The 10,345-nt window shown below is 35.4% G+C and overlaps 1 long non-coding RNA gene across 1 annotated transcript; it reads left to right on the top strand.

The window, feature by feature from the left end:
- The first annotated feature begins 5,919 nt into the window (after positions 1–5,919).
- LOC131612659 (uncharacterized) lies at positions 5,920–9,210 on the top strand. The gene is made up of 6 exons (XR_009287448.1): positions 5,920–6,411; positions 6,526–6,603; positions 7,493–7,567; positions 7,669–8,250; positions 8,917–9,007; positions 9,114–9,210. It is a non-coding gene; the product is annotated as an uncharacterized LOC131612659 (long non-coding RNA).
- Positions 9,211–10,345: the final 1,135 nt, after the last annotated feature.

The raw sequence follows: 10,345 nt of genomic DNA, 5'->3' as shown, positions 1-10,345 counted from the left end.
ATCATGCCTTGCTTTTGATGGAGAAATTAGGCTTATGGTTCAAACTTGAGTTAGTGTTTCATAAAAAGATTAATTTATGTCATTTTTAAAGAATTAATATGAACATAAAAATAATGTTGAATAACTCACCTTGAGAGAAAACTTTGGAAGATGATGAGAAGCCATCAAAACATCTACAAACAATTGAACAGTATTCCATAAAAGGATAAGGTACCTCAACATAACATCACTCTCTATCAGATGGATGTTAAGAGTGCCTTCTTAAATGGTTATATAGATGAAGAAGTTTATGTCCATCAACCTCCTGGTTTTGAAGACTCTATGTCTCCTAATCATGTTTTTAAATTAAAGAAATCGTTATATGGATTGAAACAAGCTCCAAGAGCTTGGTATGAACGCTTAAGTTCTTTCCTTCTGGATAATGGTTTCACTAGAGGAAAAGTGGACACTACTCTCTTTTGTAAAACTTTTAAAAGGGATATTTTAATTTGTCAAATATATGTAGATGATATTATTTTTGGAACATCTAATGCTACACTTGGAAAGGAGTTTGCTGAGTCTATGCAGGCTGAGTTTGAAATGAGCATGATGGGAGAACTCAAGTATTTCCTTGGAATACAAATAAATCAAACATCAGAAGGAACGTATGTTCACCAAACCAAGTATGTGAAGGAACTTCTGAAGAAGTTTAATCTTCTAGACTGCAAAGAAGCCAAAACTCCTATGCATCCAACATGCATCCTAGGTAAGGATGAGGTAAGTAAGAAGGTAGATCAGAAGTTATACAGAGGTATGATTGGATCTCTTCTATATTTGACTGCTTCTAGACCTGATATTTTGTTCAGTGTTTGTTTGTGTGCTAGATTCCAATCAGATCCTAGAGAATCTCATTTAACTGCTGTTAAGAGAATTCTAAGGTATCTGAAAGGTACTACTAATGTTGGCTTAGTTTACAGAAAATCTAAAGAATACAACTTAGTAGGATTCTGCGATGCTGACTATGCTGGAGACAGAATTGAAAGAAAAAGTACTTCAGGAAGTTGCCAATTTCTTGGAAGTCATTTGATCTCTTGGTATAGCAAGAAGCAAGCAACTATTGCTCTATCAACAACAGAAGCAGAATATGTCGCTGCTGCTGGTTGTAGTACACAGATGCTCTGGATGAAGAGTCAGTTAGAAGATTATCAGATATATGAGAGTAACATTCCTATATTCTGTGATAATACTTCTGCTATATGTTTATCTAAGAATCCTATTCTTCATTCAAAGGCTAAACATATTGAGATTAAACATCATTTCATAAGGGACTATGTTCAGAAGGGTGTTATATCTTTAAACTTTGTTGATACAGACCATCAATGGGCTGATATCTTTACAAAACCCCTGGCTGAAGATAGGTTTAAGTTCATTCTGAAGAACATCAGTATGGATTTATGCCCAGAATGAGAAGATGAGAAGTTCTTACGTATGAGTATCTTCTGAAATGAATGTGGATTTCTTTTTAAATCAGAAGTTCTGATTGAAATCTTTTAGAAATTATGATTCGGTTATTACTAACGTTTCATTGTCTAAGTTGATTCAGAACCTCTTTTAAAGCAAAACAGCTGTAACGTTTTATCTCGGGATGGTAAACCTGTCGTTACTATTCATGGATAAGCGCGCGTGCAGTTGAAGGGACGCCGACCATAGGTAACTGTGCTAGTCACCTCATTTGTCTTTATTATCTCTCCTCATGTCACGTAACATTAAATGCTATCCATCATTTGTTTCATTTTATTTTCTTTTAAATACTTTTCAAACGCTCCTCTTTCCCTCTTATATTTTCTCTATTACACTTTGTCTTTGTTTTCCTTCCCTATCTTTTTTGCATTCATATCAAACCCTAGCTGTTCATTATCTGCAAATCCATCATGAACTCTTCATCAAGCCCAGGAAACCATGAAAATGATCAAAACAAAAAGAGAAAAGCTGTTGAACCATCTCCTTCCAAACCCAAAAAGATAAAGATCACCTATGACCCTCTCAAGGTGAATCCATTCGAAGCAATGTTATCTGGAAACTATTCTAGACGTGTGTTTCAACCCCCTGGTGAAAGTCCTCCATCATCTCCATCTTCTTCCTCATCTTTTTACCTTCAAGACTCAACTTCCTCCTCATCTAACCTTTCCTCTCCCTCAACCCATTCCAAAGAAATCAACTCATCTTCACCTGCTGAGAATGTTGTCTCTGATAAAGATTGTGGAAGATCTGCATCAGAACCAAGTCTCCCTGACCCCTCGCCTGGAAGCCCAAGAAGCAGTCAATGATGCGGTTCACTCCTTCATGGCATGCTGGCACAGATTTTGTCTTAGCTAGGGTCTTAGGTTTTGGTCTTAGTAGTTTTTCTTTCCTTGTTGCATCTGCTTGTTAAACATCTTCTCATGTAATATCTTTTGATTATCAATAAAAAGTTTCCTTGTTTTACATTCCAGTGATTTTATTTGTCGTTTTATTCATCTGAATCTTTTGAAATATTCTTTTTGATGTTATGACAAAAAGGGGGAGAAGATAAATGATAAATGATTTGATTAATCTATCAGTTGCTGGGTAAAGCTCCCACATATTTACTAACAAGAACTGCAAGTTCTATATGGTTTAAGTGTTTTGCAGGTATAAAGAAGTGAAGAGAATCTTCAAAGCAAACACAAGAAGCAAAACCATAAGAAGTGTCTCATGGAAACTGAAGCAAGCTGAGTGCTGTCAAGCTTCAGAAAGAAGAATGATTCAGAAGCACTGATAATAGAATTTGATCCATATTTCTCTATTTGCTCTGACAAAATTCTATTTGCTCTGATACATTATTTTAGCCTATATGGCTCTGATACATATCATGTGTTCGAATATACATTTTATGTTCTGACTCGTTCATGCTGACTTTTGTCGTTTAGTTTTTGTTCTGTAACATTTCAGGATGTAGAGATGCTCTGATGATGCTCTGGTACATTCAACAATGTTCTGATACAAATCTAGCATGAAGTGATGTTGGTAGAAATTCAAAGCTCTGAAGCTATCCGAAGGAAGCAGAAATCAGAAGCTGTGAATGTTCTAAAGATCCAGAAAACTCAAGTTCTGAAGCTGTCCTAGATGGAAGCAGAAGTCAAAAGCTGTGAATGTTCAGAAGATCAAAGAAATTCAAGTTCTGAAGCTGTCCTAGATGGAAGCAGAAGTCAGAAGCTGTGAATGTTCAGAAGATCAAAGAAATTCAAGTTCTGAAGCTGTCCTAGATGGAAGCAGGAATCAGAAGCTGTGAGTGTTCTAGGGATCTAAAGAAATTCTAGTTCTGAAGCTGTCCAATGGAAGCAGAAGTCAGAAGCTATGAATTCTCTAAAGACAGAAGCTTATGTGATCGTCTCTACCGAAATAATCAGGGAAGTCTTTTATTAAAGTTCTTCGAGTATTTATTTCAGGGGGAGATTATTTATCTCAGGGGGAGATTGTTAATCTCAGGGGGAGGCATATTCATATGCTTATGCTATAGCTGTGTAATTTGTCTTTTGCCGTCTGTCCTTTCTGATCGCAAATTCATATCATTTATATATGTTTTTGTCATCATCAAAAAGGGGGAGATTGTTAGAACAAGATTTGTTCTGATCAATTATCTTAGTTTTGATGATAACAATAATATGAATTTTGCTTAAGATAATATGGTACTCTAATCCAATGCAATTTCCTTTTCAGGAAATATATAAAGAGTACGCATAATTCAGCGCTCAGAAGCTTTGTCTCAAAGGGTTCAGCATGCAACATCAGAACATGGTCTGGCAAGACATCAGAAGATGGTCGAAGCAGAATCAGAACATGGGTCTATGGAAGCATCAGAAGAACAAGAGAACAGAAGCACTGAAGTTCTGATGGTATCACGCTTAGAAGCACTTCAAGGTCAGAAGATCAGAAGATGCTTTGCACCAAGCTGTTTGACTCTGATGATATTCAAACGTTGTATTCACAAACATCAGATCAGAAGGAAGTACAAGTGGCAAGCTACGCTGACTGACAAAAGGAACGTTAAAAGCTACTAAAGGCTACGTCAGTAGACACAGCGTGAACAAGGCTCGAGGTAGTTGACAAAAGCGTATAACATTAAATGCGATGCTGTACGGAACACGCAAAGCATTAAATGCACTCAACGGTCATCTTCTCCAACGCCTATAAATATGAAGTTCTGATGAGAAGCAAGGTTAACGAATTCTACACCTATTCTGTGAATATCAACTTGCTGAAACGCTGTTCAAATCAAAGCTCAGAATCTTCATCAAAGCTCACTACATTGCTGTTGTAATATATTAGTGAGATTAAGCTTAAACGTTAAGAGAAATATCACAGTTTGTGATTATCGCTTTTAAGAAGCAATTGTAATACTCTTAGAATTGATTACATTAAGTTGTAAGAAACTAGAGTGATCGTGTGGATCAGAATACTCTAGGAAGTCTTAGAGGTTATCTAAGCAGGTTGTAACTAGAGTGATCGTGTGGATCAGTATACTCTAGAAAAGTCTTAGAGGGTATCTAAGCAGTTGTTCCTGGAGTGATCAGTGTGTGATCAGAAGACTCTGGAAGACTTAGTTGCTGACTAAGTGGAGAACCATTGTAATCCGTGCGATTAGTGGATTAAATCCTCAGTTGAGGTAAATCATCTCTGCGGGGGTGGACTGGAGTAGTTTAGTTAACAACGAACCAGGATAAAAATAACTGTGCAATTTATTTTTATCTGCCAAGTTTTTAAAGCTACACTTATTCAAACCCCCCCTTTCTAAGTGTTTTTCTATCCTTCAGTAAATACATTGTTCATATTCATCCAACAACAATCACAATACACAGCCGCAAACACTAACCAAAACCCTAATTGTTCATCTTTCTCATACACGCAAACCATTCATCAGAAACAAAACCATTCACAAATCATCATCAAACATAACCAGACAAACATTCATCAAACCCAAACATTTGTTCATCACTTTCCTAATCAAACAAACCCTTCAGAAATTTGAGAGAGGAAGAGAGAATAAGAAATAAACTCAGAAAGGTCTCACCCGGTTTTGGTTTGTAGATTCAGAATCGAAACCGAACTCAGCAACAACACGAACCTCAACTCACCATAAACTCGTGTGTTTTGGATCTGAAAGGAAGAAGAACGGCGGAGGTTGCTAGGGTTTCGGAGAGAGGACGGCGGAGCAACGAAGGAAGAAGAAAGATCTGAAACAAAACGCGTGTGTTTGTAAAATATATAATTTTTTAAATGGGCTACCAGAGCGCTTTTCAAAAGCGCTTTAATAACACCCCCTACCAGAGCGCTTTTATCCCAAAAGCGCTTTCGTAGCACCCACCCTATAAGAGTGCTTTTAAAAGCGCTTTCATAACCCCCCTACCAGAGCGCTTTTTAAAAGCGCTCTCATACCCCCCCTACCAGAGCGCTTTTTAAAAGCGCTCTCATAACTCCCCCTACCAGAGCGCTTTTTTTGCATCATTTTTCCTTGTTTATTAATTTTGTTTTTAGCGAGCCCTACGAGAGCGCTTTTGCTAAAAGCGCTTTAGTAGCTGCGCTGCTACAGCTTAAATTTGGCGTAGTGGTATCGTGCCTTCACTAGTACAAAAAGAACAATATAATTTAAAAATTTACACCCGATATTCTAAAAACGGGTGTAAATTAGAAACGTGATGGCAATTTTGTAAATAAAATTTTATTTTAAGGATTAACATGTGACAAATTACACTCTATTTATTAAAAATCGGGTGTAAATTAAAAATATTATTATAATCAGATCTCAATTACTCCCATTAAATTTAAAACGGGTGTAAATTTAAATTGCTTAAAAAAATTATGTAATTTTATAACTGAACTTGACACCACAAATGTACATATCCTCAATCTTCAAACATTCTCATTGACGCATCTAAACCTGCAACACACAAAACCCATCATCCTTCTGCAACACATCGACAAAACCTTATCCTTCAAGCAGATTCAACAGCGGCGCAATTCCCCCAATTCATCTCAAATCCTTCGTCGGTTTTGATTTCGATTCCTCTCAGACCCATCATCAACTTTGATTCTTCTTAAACCCTAATTTCGTATTCCCCCCAATTTCATCTTCCCCCAATTTCTTCTTCCCCCAATTTCTTGATGAAACCATTTAGCTAGCAATTCAACTCAACATTTTGGTGCTACAATCGCAATTCAACTCAACATTTTGGTGCTACAATCGCAATTCAACTCAACGTTTCGATGCTACAATCTCAATTCATCTCAGCATCGCAACTCAACGTTTTGTATTCTCATAATTGTTGTGTCTTCTGTTGGATATTCTCTCTTTAGCTTTTCAAGATTTTCTCTTCGGCGACTGTCGATCTATTTTTTGCGTTTTCTACTTCAAAGGTAAACATATAGTATTTTCTGGAAAAACCCATGAATGAGTAGGTACGCAATCAACTATAAAATATCTTATAGTTACTTGTATTTCAATGTTGTTCTTGTGGCTGATTTGCTCAGGTGGAATCAAGGTTTTCGGTTGTGGCTTCAGGTGTAAATCATCAAGTTTCATCAAGAGAGCTTCAACATACATCATTGGTAGGCTTCTTACTCGAGATCATTGGTATTTCCCGCGTTATATGTTGTGTTCACAACTAAATTGTTTTAGATTATATCACTTTATTTGCCTTGTATTGTGTTAGATAATTGTTAATTAGGTTGGGTTTAAGAGTTGTTGATATGGTGAGCTTATAGTCAAACTTTATTCAGATAAGTTTCTGCTCTCATTGTTTTGGATTCGGAAATAGATTCAATGAAATTAATTTAGTCATACACATATTCTTGACTATTTGTTATTGTCCTTGAATCTGAAATGATTGGGCCGAAAAACAAATTCAAACTATGTTAAACTTGAGATAGGTGTCTTTTGTCTTCTCAAACAATTCTGTCTTTAATGGTAGTTCAACATTGTACAAAATAAACCAGTTGCCATATCTTACTGTTATTGTTGCTTTTCACTTAATGCTGACTTGCATGAATAAAATTTATAGAAGTTATTTAGCATTTAACCAATTAGTCAGACCTTGTTAGTTGAGACGCAGACCTTGTGAGCTGTTAGAATAGTTAATTGGTTAGGCTACATGGTTTCTATTACCTGTGATGAAATAATTTTGTACTTTGCAATAAGTTCCCAACTAAAGCATATTGTAAACAAAACAAACACCTATCATAAACATGTTAAACTTGAAAACAGTCTATCTGGGAAGATCCCTAGTTTTTAGGAATTTGCAAGGCACGTCTATGGAAGGTCCAATTCCTCCTGCCGTATCTGTCTTGAAAAATTTGACGGAATTGTGAGTACTTTTGTTGCCAAGCTTATAAGTATCTTACTACTATATTTGAGGCTAGTTGATAAATTTCATATTTTTATGGAATGCAATGTTACAAAGTTGAACATTTTCTTTTCATTGATGAAACACTATATCAGGAGAATATCTGATTTGAAGGGGAACGAAACCATGTCATTTCCTGATTTGAAAGGTTTGAAAGGCATGACAAGACTGTGAGTTGAAACTATTCCTTTCATGCTACTGCTACCTATGAAAAACTTCATAACTAATTTAGTATTTTATTAACTGATTTTTTTTTGTTTCTGTAATTCAGGGAATTGCAAAGTTGTTTAATTGCAGGTCCTATTCCAGATTACATTAGTGAAATGCGGAAATTAAGAGAACTGTAAGTTGGATCAATAGTACATGCTGGCTATAAATTCTTCAAATTTCTTTATATTTACATGCAAACCAATAAATACAATGTCATCTCGTGTTATCTTCATAAAGTTACAATGACATAAGCTATTGAAGCTTTCAGTGACATAAATGAGTTGTACATATTAACGATGGATGCAGGTTTCTGACAAACAACTTTCTGAGCGGAACAACTCCAGCATGGATGCTGAGCAGCAATCAGCATATGTCAGCACATTTTCTTGATTTTTTACCTCTAATTGCATACGGTTTACTCACATGTTGGAATTTTGGTGTTACACAAGCACACCTTTTATTTCTGCTCTTCAACATAGGTCCAGACAATGCCTCGATGCAATTGATCAAATGGGTGCAGCAGTCCAGGTTTAAATTGATCAAATGGGTGCAGCAGTCCAACCTTACGGTGCTTATGGTAAGGCTGAACTAACTTCATACTAATAGAGCAATTAGAGCAGCTCACTGTCCGACTTCAATTCAGGTCAGATTAGTACTTCATCATATGTTTTCTGATAATCATAATTATATCCCTCCCCCTGCTCTGCATGTTGTCTGTACCTTTTATAATGATATTCATATTTCATGAATGATTTCTTCTCTCTCTCTCTCTCTCTCTCAGCCCTAGATACAGATATGTATTCTTTTATTTGTTATATGCTTTGGACTCCAAGTCAAAATGATGAATAAAAACACATATTATATTGGCTTCTGTAATGATCACAGAGTTCTCATCATGTTAATTAGGCTGAATGACAAACTGAACTTGTCAAAGCCATATGTAATGTATGGTGTTGTGATATCCTCAACCATAATTTGCAGGTAATTGCATAGATTTTAAATAATAATTTCATTGGCATGTAGTGATCACTTGGTAGAACTTGGATATATATAGTGATCCACTATGCCTATATATATAGGCTGCAAACTTATAGATTTTATATAATATAAAACACAACCATGTCTATCATATTGATGTTTATTGGAGTATTATTATCTTCCACTGCAGTAGAGTTTATTTTCTATCTAATATAGTGTCTCTTCTTGTGTAATCATTTCTCTCTTGATTAGTATATTTATGTTATACACATATTTACGCAACAATTATTTAATGCTGCTAAATTTGTTGCATTTTTGTGTGTTTATGCAGAAAATTCAACATCAGGAATGAGGCCACCAACTCTTAACATTTTTCCTTCTGAGCCTATGCATGTAGAGCCATCATCTTCCAACTCAAATGTGTAAATAATTACATCACGATCAATTGTGTTACAATTGTGTTACATAAGTACTTCTCTTTAATTTTTTGCTACACTTAATTAACAAGTTTTTGTTATTTTTTTATAGGCTAACATGGAGTTACTTTCTCCGGAAACAAGTGGATCAAGGAAAACCAATCTACCAAAACAAGTCTTCTCTGGCTCTGAACCATCCAAAACTGTCAAGGTATGTACTCAAAATCAATATATTAAACAAATATGTCTATAGACTATATGTTAGATTATATTTTTAATAAAAATGGAGAAGACCAAGAATAAAAATTTGGTAGCATAGCATCTTTGAGCTAAATTATTAAGCTAGTGATCAATTATTGCTAGATGTTTATTATTATAATTATTTTGTTACAAGAGTTACAACGTGCTAGAAATCAAGTAAGAAACAAAAAGAAATTAAAAAAAAAATCATTTTTTGGGAACCCAAATTTAAATTGCATGATTCTATTTTTAGGGCATGTTCTCTGGTGAAGGTGCAGTCATGGGAGGAGAGCAAAACATTCCTATCTCAATGAACAGCATTACCTCAGATCTATATATTTTTGAATTTTTGAATGATTCTCTATAGTTAAAATTTTGTTTTGAATGTAACTCCCATGTTTTTGCAATGATGCTTGCCTTCAGCAATGACAAGAATACACATAATCCTATTTTGGTGGAATAAGATAGAATTTGCCTTGTTATACCTAGGGAACCTCTGTTCAAGATCATCATCCTATTCATATTGTCTTTCTCAATAGTGTCTTTTCTATCTAATTCCTCACATTCTTATATAGTGTTTTTTCTAATCTAATATTTATTTTCAGACATCTGGAGAATTATCTGCAGCCTCACCAGAGAGGTTGTCAATGGCATCTCATGGAAATGTTCGTGGTAATTGAGTTCATAATCATCTATTATATTCGTGCTTAAGCAGCTATTTCGAAGATTGGCTTTTCAAACACGAGGAACACGGGAGGAGTAGTGTTGTAGCATGCCTGGTATGTCTTCATTACTAGTTTATGGATCATATAAATTCCATTTGTGATACTTATATTATCCATGTGATATATCAGGGTATTATTTCACTCTGGGATGTTGACTCTGGTCTGGCACAACTTCGCAAGTGCTTTCCCATGAAAGATGTGTATGGCATGAAATAAATAAATGATTTTTTTGGTGGATATGCAGTATAAAAGTCTCTTAGAACCTGAATGTTTATCATCACTGACACTTTCGACGCTTTCCGAACTGCCCAACAAGTGGTATCAGAGTCATGGTTAGACTCGTCAAAACCGCGGTATGGTTACCATCGATACACGTGGC

Source organism: Vicia villosa, linkage group LG6 (genome assembly GCF_029867415.1).
Source record: "Vicia villosa cultivar HV-30 ecotype Madison, WI linkage group LG6, Vvil1.0, whole genome shotgun sequence".
In the NCBI taxonomy this organism is placed as follows: Eukaryota; Viridiplantae; Streptophyta; class Magnoliopsida; order Fabales; family Fabaceae; genus Vicia; species Vicia villosa.
Note: the sequence above shows the minus strand (reverse complement) of the source record. Positions and strands in the feature narration are given on the sequence as shown.